Source organism: Engystomops pustulosus, chromosome 2 (genome assembly GCF_040894005.1).
Source record: "Engystomops pustulosus chromosome 2, aEngPut4.maternal, whole genome shotgun sequence".
Taxonomy (NCBI): domain Eukaryota; kingdom Metazoa; phylum Chordata; class Amphibia; order Anura; family Leptodactylidae; genus Engystomops; species Engystomops pustulosus.
Genome location: NC_092412.1, coordinates 56,646,262 through 56,664,839, shown reverse-complemented (window position 1 = coordinate 56,664,839; position 18,578 = coordinate 56,646,262). Strand labels below are relative to the sequence as shown.

Sequence of the window (18,578 nt, the reverse complement as noted above, 5' to 3'; positions counted from 1 at the left end):
ACATTTTACTGCCTTATACTTAAAGGGGTGGTCCCATTTCAGCTAATAAATGTTATTGTTTGTATTATGAAAAAAAATTTATTCTGTACCAGTTCCTCATGGTTTTTTAGATCTCTGCTTGCTGTCATTTTATAGGAAACTTCATAGTATAGTTCTAGTTGGATAGAAACCAGTCCACGATCATGTGATGACATGAGATGTTAATCTTAATGAAAAGTTATACACATTTTACTATATACTTTCTTTCTTCACTGTTTTCTAGATCTCTGCTTGCTTTCACTCTATAGAAAGCTTCACTGTTTACATCCCAGTACATAGAAATCTGTTCCTGGTCATGTGATATCACACAAGTGCATGGCTTGTTAGAGTAATCAGAGCTGTGTGTTCTAACGAGCCGTGCACCTGTGTGATATCACATGACCAGGAACAGATTTCTATGTAATGGGAAGTAAACCGTGAAGCTTTCTATAGAATGAAAGCAAGCAGAGATCTAGAAAACAGTGAAGAAAGAAAGTATATTGGGAAATGTGTATAACTTTTTATTAAGATTAACAGAAATTACTTTGATATTATTGGAATAAAACACATTCATCTCTTAAATTAATTCTGCCCATACTCTAGAAATAGCTGAGACCAGCAATGTCTCCTAGAGTAGGGGTCTCAAGCCCATTGAACCAACAACAGATGCAGTTTACTCCAAAGCCACTGCGAAGATGTGAGTAAGCCACTGCCTATTGCTCTGGTGGTTACATATCTTCACTAAAATAATTGGAATTGGAATGTCAAAATATTCTTTCTGCCAACATCTTCTTTCAGGAACTTTCTAAAATCTTTGTTGAAATCCATCTTGCTAACACGGTGTGACATTGAATAGAATCAGTATACAGAGGGAAGGGAGATGTATTAAGTCACAGAATCTAGGTCTCCGCACTCTAGATCTGAGAGGACTTCAAAATAGAAATATCGGGGGACATTTGTCAGGGCTTGTACACCAGCAATGTCTCTCAAACTGCCAGGCATTGCGATTATTAACTCCTTTACACCAATTTCACACTAAGTGAAATGGAGGGACAAGAAGAGGGCTGGTGGCAGAGTGCTTCGGTGTTCCTACCCACGCTTGTGAACTTATTATGGTCTGCGACTGTCTTCTACCATCTCCCTCAAATCCATCTCTGCCTCAGCCGCTCCCCATCCCAATCATTGACCTCATGTCATGGCACCACTCCGATTCCATCAGCTTACAGCCCCCCTTTGTTGTTAGTAGTGAGTGGTACTCAACTCACTATTGAGTTTGCGTACTGTTCACTGCCTGGCAATGGCCAGAGTATGTGGCGCATGCACAGTTAGAAGTGAGAACAGGTCACTCTGTCTTCACTTCTCATCGAATATGACTGAAAGAGAACTGCTTGCGGTGGTGAGCTGACCTAAGTGAAGGAGGGTGTGGAGCTGGGGAGAGGCCGAGGAAGGCGGAGACAGAAATGAGGAGGAAATTTACATGTAAACAGCTTCTCAAGTTAGAACTGCCCCTCTCCCCATGAAATACAGTTACATCCATCCCCCATAGGGTATTATGGCCTCCGTTGAGCGTATAAGTAGCTCAATTGGAAGATGCAGGATGGAAAGGCGTAGATTGCTGTGTTTTCCACTATATAGGACATATCCTGGACAGACGGAGGCAAAAAGGATTCCTTTGTCTGCCAGTATATATCTATGGATACAATACAGCATTAGATAACTATAATCTCCAAATTTATAGTTCTACATAGTGTAAGTCCTGACACATTGGCGCACATTTATCAAAGTGTTTGCGCAAGTTTTCTGTCTGACTATCCACTAGAAAAAAATGTGCAAACTGCTTGTACATGTATTTATAAAGTGTCTGCTCCAGTTTTGTGTCGTGGCTGCACTGTGTCCGACAAGACACCTAAAGGGGCGTGACTGCTGAGTCGGACCCTGCACCACAATTCTGTGTAAGTGTCCTTTATTATTAATAAAACTGCCAATAAGTATATACTCGAGTGTATCTATGACAATAGTTGAAATGAAAAACTTCACAGTCTATTAGAAGAAAAGATGAGTAAGGGTGATGCCACACATGGCGTTTTGAACCTGTTTTTGGTCCGTTTTTAAGCAGTCCGCCCAAAAACGCATGTGTTTTTTGAAAGCGCATCTGTTTTTGAACAGTTTTAATTAAGATAATTGGTAAAACCTATCAAAAACGGCTGCGTTTTCAAAAAACGCATGCGATTTTTAATGGACTGCTTAAAAACGGACCAAAAAGGGGTTCAAAGTGCCATGTGTGGCATCACCCTAAGGGTGTGAGGCTGAGAACACAATTACTGCTTAATAATGCCTCAGTAGTGCAGGTTAAACTAAACAGCGTGGCTCCATTTATCTAAAAATAAGTAAGTGTCCCTGATGTTCTAGTAATTACAGAGAAGAATCACCTTAAGCTCGGGCTACAGGGCAACTTTGGTCATGCGACACACTGATTTTACATCTAATGATTGTAATTGGGGTGTGTGTTCCTTTTACTCATCCGAATATTGTCATAGTCTACAGCGGGAATCACTTGGACAAAGGTCTGGCTAGATTGCTAGTTTGTAGTGCTATGTGTACCTGCCGGCTGCGCAAGTATAAACTTCTCATGCATGCGTGAGATTTGCAGACAGCCGGCCAACATCAGCGACTGTCTGTGATAAGCAGGAGGGACCAGCAGAGAATATAAAGTAAGTGGGGGACATGCATATTAAAAGGGAACCTGTCACCAGGGACCTCATTTTCACTACAGACAGGTTGCAGAAGCCCATTACACCTGCAGCGCAAATATGTCTTTCTCCAAGCATTTGCTTTACAATGTAATTGTGTATTATAACTTACCTTGCACCCTGGCAGAATCCTCTGTGTAGTCCCAGGGGTTGGGCTTTGGTTAATCCCCCCCCCCCTTGATCTGTAGTCTGATGGTAGATGTCCTGTAAGAGGGGTTTGCCTCCTTATGAACTTCTTTGCTGCAAAGGTAGATCACGACTGGGACAGGAAGCACTGGTCTTTATAAATCTTCTGCAGTGAAAGGTATCACAGCCCTGCAGTATTAGGCTTTTCAGAATGTGCATGAACACAAGCGCTATATGTATTACTTAGAATCTATTAAATCTTGTACTGGTTCAAGACTTGAAATATTTCAGGAATAGCATTACCTTGAATATAAACACTGCACATATAGCTACATATGTCCGGTGAAATATTGCTCCATACACTCAATGGTTTTGTAATAACTGATGCATATTTCTAATTCTTGGAATGCAGTTTATTTCACATTCCTGGGAATCACTCATAGAATAATATTCAGGTACTATTGACCAGCAGGGAGCAATGAGATATCCTGAGGACAGTTCTGAAGCTGAAAGATACTGCGAGCACTAAAAACACAGCTGCACAGTATAACTTCCTTCTATGTCTTCTGTAATCTCCTCATTGTCTGCTATAAATTGAATTTCCTATTTTTGCCTAATTTTTCTGACACGTTCGATAGTTCTCACTCTACACAGAATATATTGAAGGCAGTGATGTTCAGTGGTAAATGCCAAATTTAATAAGCCCCATCATTCCAACACTAGTAAAAGGATTATAATTCAATAATCACATGGAGGGAAAGTTGTTTACAAAAAATACAATTTTTAATCCACTGAAGTGTCATATTACAGCTCACCATAGAAGTCTATGGAGAGGGGACGGAGGAAGGAAGAGTTGAGTGGGAGGAAGCAGAGATATAAGCAGACAGAGATAGAAACATGTTACTTTATTCAGAGCTTTTCTCCATGCAATATCTATGGGGACATTTAAGGAACTAGTCTCAACCACCAGCTCAGGAAAAGAGCACGCAGAGAGGAGAATATAAGTCATATATTTGTCAGAAATAGTTTAAATCCTCAAGCATACACACATTGCAGCTTACACTAGAAAGCCATTAGAGTGTTTTTGCAATTCAAGTGCCAACCAGTCTCAGTACAGAGGTGAAGGATGTGGTGTGACAACCCAACAAAGGGATCCCAGCTTTTGCTAGTAACACTTCTGGCTCTCATACTTCATACACATTCAATGATGGACTTTAATGGCAAACTATCCATAAGCAGAATAGCTTCTGATCTGCCTCTACTAGTTAAATCAGTTCCCTACACTCTGCTGATGAGATAGAAAAACGTTGCTGTTCACAGTTCCTTACGAGATAGATGTACACTGGTTTGGCTTTTATCCAGCATCATGTCATAAGTCATGTTTGATGTTAAGGAGCTGCCTTCAAGATGGATTTATCCCTCCCTGGAAAACATATTTTCATGGATCTCATACCCAGGAATTTGAACTTGTTCTCTTTAGTAAATCCTAGCTCCTGGATCCCACCACATCCCAGCTACTTGTCCTTAATAGAACCTACCAGTACCTCACAGCTAGTAAAACTACTTCAGACTGAACTAATAAAACATCAATTTCTTGCATGCCAACCGAAAAGCAGCATGTCCAGAGATGTGTATCATTCCGAATGCCACAGATCAGATTGTCCTATGACGCCACTGAGCAGTTCTCGAATAATATTGACAATTAAATCACTAATAATTAACCATAAGTAAGTATACCGTTCCCTGCCAGGTGGTTTTGGCTGCGGTGTTATGCCTCATAATTGAGTATGTGTGTGATTGGTCACATTTTGCTTTTTATACTGATACTTGGTATTAACCCATTGTGCACAAGGTTCTCTAGCTAACTAATTCCAATGGTGGCAATTTACAGGGGGTCCACAAGTCAATGTCCATAACAATACGTAGGATAGATAGTAATGCTTTTAAGGTAATAGAATGCAAATGGAATTGTTTTGCTCATACCATATAGAAAAACTCATGATACTGTGCCAAGCGCATACATTTCATGGTTCTGTACTGTTCATCTCTTTACTTCAATTGATTAACATAGTCATAAGTCAAAATATTTGTTTGCACTTGCCATCCTGGAAGTTTATGGCACCTGCCTAAACCATCAGTTCTCTACAATCCCATCCAGCCCACTACTCAAGTTATGCCCCGCTCTATGAAGAAAGATAGGAGTAGTTGATGCAAAGTGACTGCAAGGGGAGATAACCCATTCCAGGAACATCCCCCACACAGCTGTATGGGTGCTTGTCCTGTTTGGTTTGGCTGGAAATTCTCAAGGGGACACCACAGGATGTTCCAAAATCAGCCATGATGGGGTCAGGTGACCAGCTCACAGTCTGTTTAAAGTACTTGCATTATGCAATAACTAAAGGGGGTATTCTATATTAGCAACGCAAGTTTGGTCATTTATAGCTAACGTCTTCTGTAATGTGCCTGCTAGCATACATGATGGATTCATGCTGACCAGTGAGCTACCTTACTATTTTGGGGACAAATTTGTAGTTAGTGTAAAATACACTTATGCTGAGATTTGTAAATGTAGTCAGGGACTGATCTTTCTCCTTTGTTGCTATTAAAGAACCATTAAAGGACATCCACCACCAGGATGAAGGATTGTAAGCCAAGCGCACGTTCATGCAGGTGTGTGCCCCCTCTGGGAGGACTAATTTAAAAAAAAAAAAAAAGGTTTTAACAATCATGTAAATGAGCCTGAGGGGCTCTGGACTCCATATATTCCAATGGAGCTTGGAGCTCCTCTGGCTCATTTGCATAATTTTAAAACAATAATTGGTAAAAACAAGGGTTAAAGAAGCTAAAAGAAGAGCGATTCCTCTCAGAGGGGACACTCACCAGTATGTCAGTGTGCTTGGTTTACAATAATAATAATAATTCCTTTCATTTTATTTAATATAATAACTCCTTTATTTATATAATGCCTACAGATTATGCAGCACTAAACAGAGCATGTCAAATCGGCCCCTGTCCCCATGGGGCTCACAATCTAATCAACCTACCAGTATGTTTTGGAGTGTGGGAGGAAACCAGAGGACCCGGAGGAAACCCACGCAAACACGGAGAGGACATACAAACTCTTTGCAGATGGGACATGAACCCAGGTCGCAAGCACTGCAAGGATGTAATGCTAACCACTAAGCCACCATGCTGCCCTTGCAATTCTTCATCCTGGTGGTAGATTTTCTTTAAGGAGCTCTACCAATCCCTTTTTTAAAAATTCCAATACAGGCAGTCCCCGGGTTACATACAAGATAGGGTCTGTAGGTTTGTTCTTAAGTTGAGTTTGTATGTAAGTGGGAACTGTATATTTTAACATTGTAATCCCAGCCAGAACTTTTTTGGTCTCTGTGACAATTGGATTTTAAAAATGCTGGGTTGTCATAAGAATCAATATTAACAATAAATCTTCATTACAGACACCTGTGATAACTGTTATAGCTGATCATTGTAGCCTGGGACTAAAGAACAATAAATTACCAATATCCAGAGGTCCGTTTGTAACTATGGGTCGTATGTAAGTCGAGTGTTCTTAAGTAGGGGACCGCCTGTACTCTTAACACTAATTGGACAATTACTATGTTATAGAACACCTCAAACACCACCCAATTATGACGTTCTGGGGGAACACAATGCATTGATATAAGAAAAGGTGATGCAATTCATGAAGAGGGGACAGGTTCCTCTTGAACATACCAGTATATCATGTAATATGATTTACTTCTTAAAAGAATTCAGTTTAGTTCTTTCGGTATGGGATCAGCTGTTTATCCAGCTGCGGAGCTTTAGATCTACGATACTTGAGTCAACCATGTCCTTGGGTCAAGGTTTACTGTGACCTAGAAGCCGGATTTGCTTAGTTTTCTAGCTGTGATGGCTGATGTTGGGATGCAAATACATACCAACGCTATGGGGTGCACAATGCTGTTGTTGTTGTTCTAGATTATACAATAAAGGCTATGGATAACTGAACTAAAAAGATTATTTTGAAAAAATGTCAACTTATCTTGTGTCTGTTTTCTGATTCTTAGATATGTCGAAACTACTAAAATGAAGCAGAGAGCCTTATATTATACAGGCAGTCCCCAGGTTACATACAAGATAGGGTCCGTAGGTTTGTACTTAAGTTGAAATTGTATATAAGTCGAAACTGTATATTTTATAATGGTAGATCTAGACAAAAAACTTTTTTGCCCCAGTGACAATTGGAGTTTCAAAATCTTTTGCTGTAACTGGACCAAGGATTATTAATAAAGCTTCATTACAGACACCTTAAAGCTGATTACTGCAGTCTGGGACTATAATAAAGCATCCAGAGGGCTTCACCAAAGGTCACAGTGGGCAGAGGGGTCCGTCTGTAAGTATGAGTCATCTGTAAGTCGGGTGTCCTTAAGTAGGGGACCGCTTGTATACAGATTGCACACAGGGTTGGGGTGTGAAGGCAGTCTATGTGCTACAGTATCCACCAATGGCACAAAAACCAACGGCACAGAAATATATACAAAAACAGGGGCTAAATCCTCCCGTATGTTCCATTAACAAGCACAGTTTTAATTTTAATTGGTGGGTAGTAATTGTCTCTGTAACATAACCATTCCATATGGAAATATTGTTTAAAGAATTTTGTTAATGGTTCCTGTACAATACCTTTCTATCACTTTGGTTTTATATCTAGGCATGCTGAATTTCTCAGGATGTCCAATTTTGGTCGGCCAATTCGCCCCTGTTATTCCTAATTCTGGCGGAGTAAAAAATTTGATAAAACCCAAGTGGTCTTTTAATATTGTTCAGATAAAAACTGAAAGACATCCTAAAAGAACCAAAAAAAGATACTATAGGAGCGGCAGCACATTGACCAGATGGGAAGGTGAAGCTGTAGGTTACGGAGCCTAAACTTATATTTAGAAGCCTAATGAAGGTGACAGAGCCCTGTGGCTGTTACATCAGAGTCAGGGTGTGTTCTCAAATACCTGAGTACATGTTTGTATTGCTCTTTCCTGATTATTCTGCTGTACGCCTGATTACATCAGGTAATCGCTTACTAAACCCAAACATCTGGTACAACAGGTACATTACATAGATATTACTGCTGCATTACACTACAAGGGCAGGCCAATGGCAGACATTTTTATATCCATTTAAAGCACACGCCGGTTGTTAGATTCCTAACAGTTTCATATTGATGACATATTTTCATTGCTCTCCTTATGAAAAATGTCACAGACTAACTGTGGTTACCCAATAAGGGAAAGTGACCTGGTCATAACAAGCTTTTATAGGATATCTTGTGATCTGCAGATATGAATATCCCTAGGAAAAGCACAGGAATACAGGCAGTCCCCGGTTTATGTACAAGATAGGTTCTTTAGATTTGTTCTTAAGTTGAATTTGTATGCAAGTCGGATCTTTGTAGTTTATAATTGTAGCTCCAGGCAATTTTTTGTTTTGTCCCAGTGACAGTTGTATTTTCAAAATTTTTAGCTGTAATGGGAACAAGGGTTATCAATTAAATGTCATTACAGACACTTTACAGCTGACAATTGCAGCCTGGGAGTAAAAAAACCCAGAGATCTTCAACGGAGGTCACATTGGGCAGAGAGCTCCATCTGAAACTAGGGGTCGTCTGTAAGTCGAGTGTCTTTAAGTAGGGGACGCCTGTAAGTGCTATACTCTTAGATTTCCATTCACCAATGCCATCAACAGCTCAGTAGTCCCCATGGGTTTCATTTACATGGATGTAGTGATAAAGCGTTACTCCATCACATAGGCCCACATTTATCAATACTAGTGCAAACTGCCGTTAGCCTGTGGAGTGTGCAGAATGGGGGTCATTGATCTTTTGTCATTGAGACATTTTTTGGTGCAATTTTTGTGCCTTTTTGGGGACATTTTGAAATGTTCGCCGGTAATTTGTTTATCATCAGTAAGACACATTTATCTGCTATTCCAGGTGTGCTAAATGTAACAAATGACATTTATCATTTCTAATTGTCTAAAATTTGCAACATTTTTTGGCGCAAAAACACCCCAGAAGAAACCATGCTTAAGGAAAACTGGAAAATGGAAAGAAGTGACTTCAGACATGTGTGTGACATTTGTAACAAATGTCTCAAAAAGAGATCTGAAAAAAAAAAAAAATTAACAAATGGAAAAAGTGAGATTGATAAATTACCAAAGGAGACGATGGGGAAAAAAAGGCAAAAACTACACAAAACAGATAAATGACACCCAACGGGGGAAAATTTACTATGGGTCGTGTGCTGCACTTTTGTCGGACTGTGCACGTTCTTAATGGCTACACTTGCACAGGTATTTAAGAAGAGTGTGCGCTGAGATTGTGTCGCACGTGACCCTTTTGTGGCACAGCTGCTACGTTAAAGGTGCACCACAAAAAAGATGGTGAACTCTGTCGGACCAGTGCGATGGGGAAGATACAGATTCATGATTTCTGGCACACGTTTTTAGTGATTCGCCGCAACCAGCATTGTACAAGGAAATAGCACTTTCAATGAACTCCAGTGAGTAAATGTGCCCCTATGGGGCTTATTAACTAAGGGTCCTGCGGCCGCATTTTCGTCGGGTTTCCCTAATTTTCAGGGATCGCGCCGGGGATTGTGTTGCATGTGATCGGATTGTGTCGCAATCGCGCCGGCTTTCACGCGACAGAAATCGGGGGGGGGGCTATCGTACGATCCAACGGATTCGGACAAACCGTGTGTTTTAACATTTCGAGCCAAGCACTTACATGCATCGGGAAGAAGAAGGTGAGCTCCGGCTGACCTGAGTGGGGAGCGACACATGCACGATATCGGGCGCACGCTGGTAGTGAATTGCGGCAGCTGTGCATTCTCGTCGGGGAACGAATCTCGGGGATCGCGCAGGGACTGGTAAGTATATCTGCCCCAATGTGTCAGATTAATCAAAACTGGTGCATGGTCTTCATGAATCTGGCGCCCCCTGCACTGCTCGGGAAGTGTGCATCATGTTTTTTGGTGCACTTTGTTCATGCTGCAGAATTGTGGTTCAGACAGAATTGTTGCACACGTTAGTAACAAATGTGGTGCACGTTCTGACTAAGCATTAAGGCCCGTTCCACAGTTGCAAGTGTGATGCGATGAACTCGCATCACACTCGCAACACATGCTGCCGGGAATGCACGCCCCGAATACTGCACCGCGGGAGTGAACTCAGCATGTCAGTTCCCTCCTGGTGTGCAGCGTTCGGGCCGTGCATTCCCGGCAGCTTGCGTTGCGAGTGTGATGCGAGTTGATCGCATCACATTCGCAAGTGTGGAATGGGCCTAACACCCCCTGCACACAGTGCAGCCGCAACTCAAAACTGGCGCAGACACTTTAGAAATACATGCACAAACAGTTTGCATGTTCTTTTCAGGGCAACGTCAGACAGAAAACTGGTGCAAACACTTTAATAAATATGAGTAGAGATGAGCGAACATACTCGTCCGAGCTTGATGCTCGATCGAGCATTAGCGTACTCGTAACTGCTCGTTGCTCGGACGAGTATTTCGCCCGCTCGAGAAAATGGCAGCTCCCGCCGTTTTGCTTTTTGGCGGCCAGAAACAGAGCCAATCACAAGCCAGGAGACTCTGCACTCCACCCAGCATGACGTGGTACCCTTACACGTAGATAGCAGTGGTTGGCTGGCCAGATCAGGTGACCCTGGGATAGACTAGCCGCTGCCCGCGCTGCTCGGATCATTCTCTGTCTGGATGCCGCTAGGGAGAGAGCTGCTGCTGCTCAGGGAAAGCGTTAGGGTGTTCTATTAGCTTACTGTTAGGCAGGAGTGATTCTAAAAGAACCCAACAGCCCTTCTTAGGGCTACAATAACGTTATATATATTTTTTTTTTTTATTTGCAGCTAGTACCATATTGTGAGGAATTAGCAGGGGGACTTGCTACCATTGTGTTTAGCTCTTAGTGACACACATATCCACCTCAAACACCAAAGTGGGAAAATTTATTAGGGGTTTGAGTAGAATTAGGCACAGTCTGCCAGTTTCTTTTTATTTTACGTTTATTTTTTTCATAACTCAGCGTCATCTCATCTGGCATAGTAGTGTGCTTTCATACTTGGCTAGAAAATAGCCATAGGAGAATACAAACGTCTTAATTACGCCTACAGTAGCGTTATATATATTTGATTTCTGGTTGATCTGCTGGTGGCTGTACTTGCTGCAGTGCATCTACTATCAAATTGGGAGCAATTTGGAGTCAGACTTGCGACCACTGTGTTTTAGTGACGCACATATCCATCGCAAAGACCGAAGTGGGAAAATTTATTAGGGCCCGGGGTTGTATTTCAATTAGGCACAGTCTGCCAGTTTCTTTTTATTTTACGTTTATTTTTTTCATAACTCAGCGTCATCTCATCTGGCATAGTAGTGTGCTGTAATACTTGGCTAGAAAATAGCCATAGGAGAATACAAACGGCTTACTTACGCCTACAGTAGCGTTATATATATTTGATTTCTGGTTGATCTGCTGGTGGCTGTACTTGCTGCAGTGCATCTACTATCAAATTGGGAGCAATTTGGAGTCAGACTTGCGACCACTGTGTTTTAGTGACGCACATATCCATCGCAAAGACCGAAGTGGGAAAATTTATTAGGGCCCGGGGTTGTATTTCAATTAGGCACAGTCTGCCATTTCCTTTTTTATTTTACGTTTATTTTTTTCATAACTCAGCGTCATCTCATCTGGCATAGTAGTGTGCTGTAATACTTGGCTAGAAAATAGCCATAGCAATAGGATAGCATCGTTTGGTTTTAAAAACTAAAAAACACAAAAAAAAAACAAAAAAAAAAAAAAAAGTTAAAAAAAAAATACAAGTTATAACTCTCATTTTCAAAATGTTTAACCCGAGGGCTAGGGGTAGAGGACGAGGGCGGGGACGTGGGTGTCCAATTACTGCAGGGGTCAGAGGCCGTGGTCCTGGGCGGGGTGAGACACCACCTGCTTATGAGGGAGCAGGAGAACGCCGCAGAGCTACACTCCCTAGGTTCATGTCTGAAGTTACTGGGAATCGTGGTAGAGCACTGTTGAGGCCAGAACAGTGCGAACAGGTGATGTCGTGGATTGCCGACAATGCTTCGAGCAATTTGTCCACCAGTCAGTCTTCCACGCAGTCCACCCATGTCACCGAAATCGGCACTCCTCCAGCTACTGCACCTCAGCCTCCTCCCCCCCAGTCTGCCCCCTCCCAGCAAAATTTGCCATTTGAACCGGCATACTCTGAGGAACTGTTTTCTGGACCCTTCCCACAGTCACAAACCACTTGTCCGGTTGCTGATGAGCAATTTTCCGATGCCCAGGTTTTCCACCAGTCGCAGTCTGTGGGTGATGATGACCTTGTTGACGTAGTGGAAGAAGTGTGTAAAGAGGTGTCCGACGATGAGGAGACACGGTTGTCAGACAGTGGGGAAGTTGTTGTCAGGGCAGGAAGTCCGAGGGGGGAGCAGACTGAGGGATCGGAGGATGATGAGGTGACAGACCCAAGCTGGGTTGAGAGGCCGGGTGAACACAGTGCTTCTGAGACGGAGGAGAGTCCTCGACCAGAACAGGTTGGAAGAGGCAGTGGTGGGGCCAGACGGAGAGGCAGGGCCAGAGCTGGTGCATCAGCGCCAAATGTGTCAACTAGTGAAGCTCCCGTGGCGAGGGCTCCTGCGGCGAGGGCTAGATTTTCAGAAGTCTGGAGGTTCTTTAAGGAAACACCGGATGACCGACGGACTGTGGTGTGCCACATTTGCCAAACCAGGATCAGCAGGGGTTCCACCACTACTAGCTTAACTACCACCAGTATGCGCAGGCATATGAATGCTAAACACCCCACTCAGTGGCTACAAGCGCGTTCACCTCCGGCCGTGCACACCACTGCTCCTTCCCCTGTGTCAGCTGATAGTCAGCCCCCTGCCCAGGACCCTGCCACAAAAACCCCATCGTCACCTCCACGATCCTCCACAGCATCCACCAGCGTTCAGCTCTCCATACCCCAGACGCTGGAGCGGAAACGCAAATATAGTGCAACCCACCCGCACGCCCAAGCCCTTAATGTGCACATCTCCAGATTGCTAAGCCTGGAGATGCTGCCCTATAGGCTAGTAGAGACCGAGGCCTTTCGCAGCCTCATGGCGGCGGCCGCCCCTCGGTATTCGGTCCCCAGCCGCCACTACTTTTCCCGATGTGCCGTCCCAGCCCTGCACCAGCACGTGTCAGACAACATAATCCGTGCCCTGACCAACGCCGTTTCTGACAAGGTCCACCTGACCACGGACACGTGGACGAGTGCTGCCGGGCAGGGCCACTATATATCTCTGACGGCACATTGGGTTAACTTGGTGGAGGCTGGGACCGAGTGTGACCCTGCGGCTGGTCATATACTGCCGACGCCGAGGATTGCGGGGCCTACCTCGGTCCAGGTGTTTGAGGCCTACTATGCCTCCTCCTCCTCCCACCCCTCCTCCACCTCCTCCTCCGAACGACCATCCGTGGGCATGGCGCCATCAGTCGGTAGCTCTAGGCACAGCAGCAGTGCCGTCGCTAAGCGACAGCAGGCGGTGCTCAAACTGCTGAGCCTAGGCGATAAAAGGCACACCGCCCAAGAACTATTACAGGGCATCACGGCGCAGACTGATCTGTGGCTGGCACCGCTGAACCTGAAGCCAGGCATGGTTGTGTGTGACAACGGCCGTAACCTGGTGGCGGCTCTGCAACTCGGCAGACTGACACATGTGCCATGCCTGGCCCATGTGTTAAATCTGATAGTTCAGCGTTTCCTCAAGACATACCCCAATCTGTCTGATTTGCTCACGAAGGTGCGCCGCATCTGTGCGCATTTCAGGAAGTCCAGCACAGATGCTGCCACTCTCAGGGCAGCGCAGCGCCGCCTCCAACTGCCCGCTCACCGACTGTTGTGCGACGTGCCCACGAGGTGGAATTCAACACTGACCATGTTATCCAGAGTTTACCAGCAGCGCCGAGCGATTGTAGACTGCCAGATGTCAACTTCCACCAGAACTGGTAGTCAGGTCAGTCAGCTTCCTCAAGTCTAGCTTCATTCTGTCACTCTGTCATGGCCATGCTGTTGCCCATAATTTTGGCATAATGGTGCGATTAAGCAGCCTCAGAGGCATCCATGCATGCTGCCCCTGCTGTTTCCTGTCCATTTCCGTGGTGTTTCCATCCTTTTCTGAGGTTCCCAGGTGTTTGGCCAAGCTTCCCTGTGCAGAGCCTTGGTCCCCTTGAAAAATGCTCGAGTCTCCCATTGACTTCAATGGGGCTCGTTACTCGAAACGAGCACTCGAGCATCGGGAAAAGTTCGTCTCGAATAACGAGTACCCGAGCATTTTAGTGCTCGCTCATCTCTAAATATGAGCCATTGTTTTCTCCTGTTGAACCAATACAAGTAAATTAATTATATTGAAACCTGGGAAGTCGGAGTGGGGGACATGCGATAATAAACTTCATCCATCTCCCTCTTCCCGGTCTAGTATATTTTTGCCATAGAATATCAATGTGCCACTTATGTCACCGTCGATGAATGACCCTGTTGTGTTACAGAAGGAAAAAATGGAAGATGATTGTTCTACTTAGATTTTTTTGTTATCAAATAATATGTTAAAGAAAATAATACTTCTTATCCTTTTAGTTAAAGTTTAGTGGACTGCTGGTATAGATGTCAGTGTAAATTTAAGGTCAGGCTGAGATCACAAAGAATATAATTAGAGATGAGCGAGCACTAAAATGCTCGAGTGCTCGTTACTCGAATCAAAATTTTTCCGATGCTCGAGTTCTTGTTACTCGAGTTGAACTTTTCCCGATGCTCGAGTGCTCGTATCGAATAACGAACCCAATTGAAGTCAATGGGAGACTCAAGCATTTTTCAAGGGGACCAATAAAATGTGTCATTTTATTGAGAAATAAGGAAGTCAGTCCTGTTTCTTTATTTTTTTAATTCATTGGAATATTCGTGGAACTTCAAAAAGGAGAATCACCCGTGTTAAACATCTGCAATGTGTTCTTCACACATATTGTTCTTCACATACTATTGTGAAGAACACTGTTATGTACTCATGTCTTCTGATAAGTTAGCAAATGTATGGAAACATCTGCATTGTGTTCTTCACTGAAGAACACATTGCAGATGTTTCCGTACATCTGCTAATTTATCGGAAGACACGAGTGCAGAACGGTGTTCTTCACAATAGTATGTGAGGAACAATATGTGTGAAGATTCTGCAATGTATTCTTCACTCTGTTCACTGTGTTCTTCACTTAAATGATCCTGTGTTCACTGTTTTCATTGTGTTCTTCAATGTTCTTCACTGTGTTTCATTAAAGAGAACCTACCACCACGAATCTACCTATAACGGTAGATCGGGTGGTAGGTGGATGTAAGGGACGTGAGGATAGCTCTTTTTACAGCTAATCCTCACGTCCCCGCTAACTTTAGGTACACTTTATTCCCCTAATATGTAAATTTTGTTATGCGGCTACTGGGGTGTGGAGTAGCCGGCACGAGGCTACACAGCGCGGCTACTCCACGCCCCAGTAGCCACATTACTCCTCCTACCCGGTTGCGTGCGCAGAACGCCGGCCGACGGCTGAGCAGTCCCAGCTCCGAGGCCGGAGCTACTGCGCATGCGCAGTAGCCGGCTTGTCGGACGAGGGCGCGCAGCTACGAGGAGCTGCGCGTCGCAAGCAACCGGGTAGGAGGAGTAATGTGGCTACTGGGGCGTGGAGTAGCCGCGCTGTGTAGCCTCATGCCGGCTACTCCACGCCCCAGTAGCCGCATAACGAAATCTACATATTAGGGGAATAAAGTGTACCTAAAGTTAGCGGGGACGTGAGGATTAGCTCTAAAAAGAGCTATCCTCACGTCCCTTACATCCACCTACCACCCGATCTACCTTTATAGGTAGATTCGTGGTGGTAGGTTCCCTTTAAGTAAAAGCTCATTTTCGAGCTCGCTCATCTCTAAATATAATATCATGCTTCAGGTCTATGATGGATATTATGGTTTTAAGTACAGCTTGAAAATAGTTCTCCTAGCACCTGATATCAACCAAGATAAGCATCAGGAGGTTGGATTTCAATATTCCTGATCCTTTGTTCCCAGAGAGATAAATTACTCGCTCATTTCACTACCCACACATTACTCAGCCAAGCCGAGTATGCACGTATATGGAGGAGTTTTAAGAAAGCCAGCGTGCCCAATAGCTATCTAAAGTTCATCTCTGGGTTTAGAGCAGGGGTCTCAAACTCAATTTACCTGGGGGCCGCTGGAGGTAGATTCTGGGTAAGGCTGGGCCGCATCAAGTTTTCCACACAAAATGCGCTTACAAAATATCATTATTCAGATTCAAATGTCATGGCGTCTCCCAGCGCAAGGAAAGCCCCGAGCGGGGAGACGTGTTTTCTCTATGAACGCGTCCTGTGCTCCGAGGGGTCCCAAGCTCCTACCGCACTGAGCCCAGGACACTCCATCCCCCCCTCCCCCCCGGTACTTGCCTCCCATCGAAGAAGATGAAGTCGCCGCTCTGACCTGCACCAAGTGCGTTCAGAGCGGCGACTTCATCTTCTTCAAGTACCGGAGGGAAGGGGATTAACCGGTTACGGGCCCTTTCCTGTTTTTTCATGTCCATTTTTCACTCCCCACCTTCAAAAATCTATAACTTTTTTATTTTTACACGTAAAGAGCTGTGTGACGGCTTGTTTTCTGCGTAACAAATTGCAATTCATAGTGATGGTATTTAATATTCCATGCCATGTACTTGGAAGCGGGAAAAAAATTCCAAATGCAATGAAAATGGTGAAAAAAACGCATTTGCGCCATTTTCTTGTGGGCTTGGATATTACGTCTTTCACTGAGCGCCCCAAATGACATGTCTACTTTATTCTTTGGGTCGGTACGATTAAGGGGATACCAAATTTGTTATAGGTTTATAATGTTTTTTACAAAAATTAAAACCTCCTGTACAAAAATAATTTTTTTGATTTTGCCAACTTCTGGCGCTAATAACTTTTTTATACTTTGGTGTACGGAGCTGTGGGTGGTGTCATTTTTTGCGAAATTTGATAATATTTTCAATGATATCATTTTTAGGACTGTACGACCTTTTGATCACTTTTTATAGATTTTTTATATTTTTCAAAATGGCAAAAAAGTGCCATTTTCGACTTTGGGCGCTATTTTCCGTTACGGGGTTAAACGCATTGAAAAAACGTTATCATATTTTGATAGATCGGGCATTTTCGGACGCGTCGATACCTGATGTGTTTATGATTTTTACTGTTTATTTATATTTATGTCAGTTCTAGGGAAAGGGGGGTGATTTGAAATTTTAGGTTTTTTTATTATCATTTTTTTTTTTTTAACTTTTTTGTATTTTTATTTATACTATTTTTCAGACTCCCTAGGGTACTTTAACCCTAGGTTGTCTGATCGATCCTATCATATACTGCCATACTACAGTATGGCAATATATGGGGATTTTCCTCCTCATTCATTACAATGTGCTATCAGCACATTGTAATGAAGGGGTTAAAACGAAATAGCCTCGGGTCTTCGGAAGACCCGAGGCTACCATGGAGACAGATCGCCGCCCCCCCATGACGTCATGGGGAGCGGCGATCCCAGGTAAGATGGCGGCGCCCATGCGCCGCTTTCTGTTTGAGGCTGCCGGCAGCTTTGCCGGCAGCCATCGCTGTGAAAACACCCGCGATCGGTACTAGCACCGATCGCGGGTGTTACCGGTAAGCCTTTGCTGCAATATGCAGCAAAGACTTACCGGCTATGGAGAGGGCTCAGCCCGTGAGCCCTCTCCATGCAGCGCGACCTGCCCTCTCCATGCAGGTGGGGGCCGCAAAATATTGTCCCGCGGGCCGCAGTTGGCCCGCGGGCCGCGAGTTTGAGACCCCTGGTTTAGAGGGACACAAATATTGTGCGCTAGACAAGCAGTATCTTTGAAAGCAGCAACATTTATTTGAATTGATTGGACTATGACAGCTATGTGTTATCTGTCATGATGAAGCAGTTTACATGTTTGTTCTGCAAACACAGTCACTCAGGTAGAAGTCACTCTTCAGCTGACAGCTGGTGTAAGGTGAAGGTGCATCAGTGTCCTAGTAAATAAAGAGGGACAATTCATCTGCTGTGTCTGTAATCATTTCTTCAATGATTCAGCATTTTTCATACATGGCTCCCCTCCGAAAGGCAGAGCAGGGAGTCTAGCATCGGATAAACTAGTATTAGTGTCCTGCTAAGGACAGCTAAAAGTAAAGAAAATACAAAACCCCAAAAATAAAGGTAATAAAGGAAATACTTGTCTCTCCAAACCTCCACGGATTAAGCACAGACATGTAGCGGATCAGTTGCAGGTGTTGAATGATGGCTATATCTACACTTTAAGTCAAGGAAAGACCACAGACATTCCTCTACAAGCAAAACCACTAAATCAGGGATGAGAAATTGACAGGATTGAGAGGGGAGCCGTCATATTAGCGGATTCTATAAAGGCTGTACTATGTTTGTGAAAGGCTAAAAAGTTAAACTTATTGGAGAAGACTAAATCACCCTATGTCTGTAAAATATTTTCCTAAAGAATCTGTGGACAGCACTGTTCAT

General features: G+C 43.8%; 1 protein-coding gene across 1 annotated transcript in view; it reads left to right on the top strand.

Annotated features, from left to right (window-relative positions):
* The window catches only part of RAPGEF3 (Rap guanine nucleotide exchange factor 3), a 67,878-nt gene that overhangs the window by 18,415 nt on the left and 30,885 nt on the right, over positions 1 to 18,578 (top strand). The gene's annotated exons all lie outside the window — the stretch shown is intronic.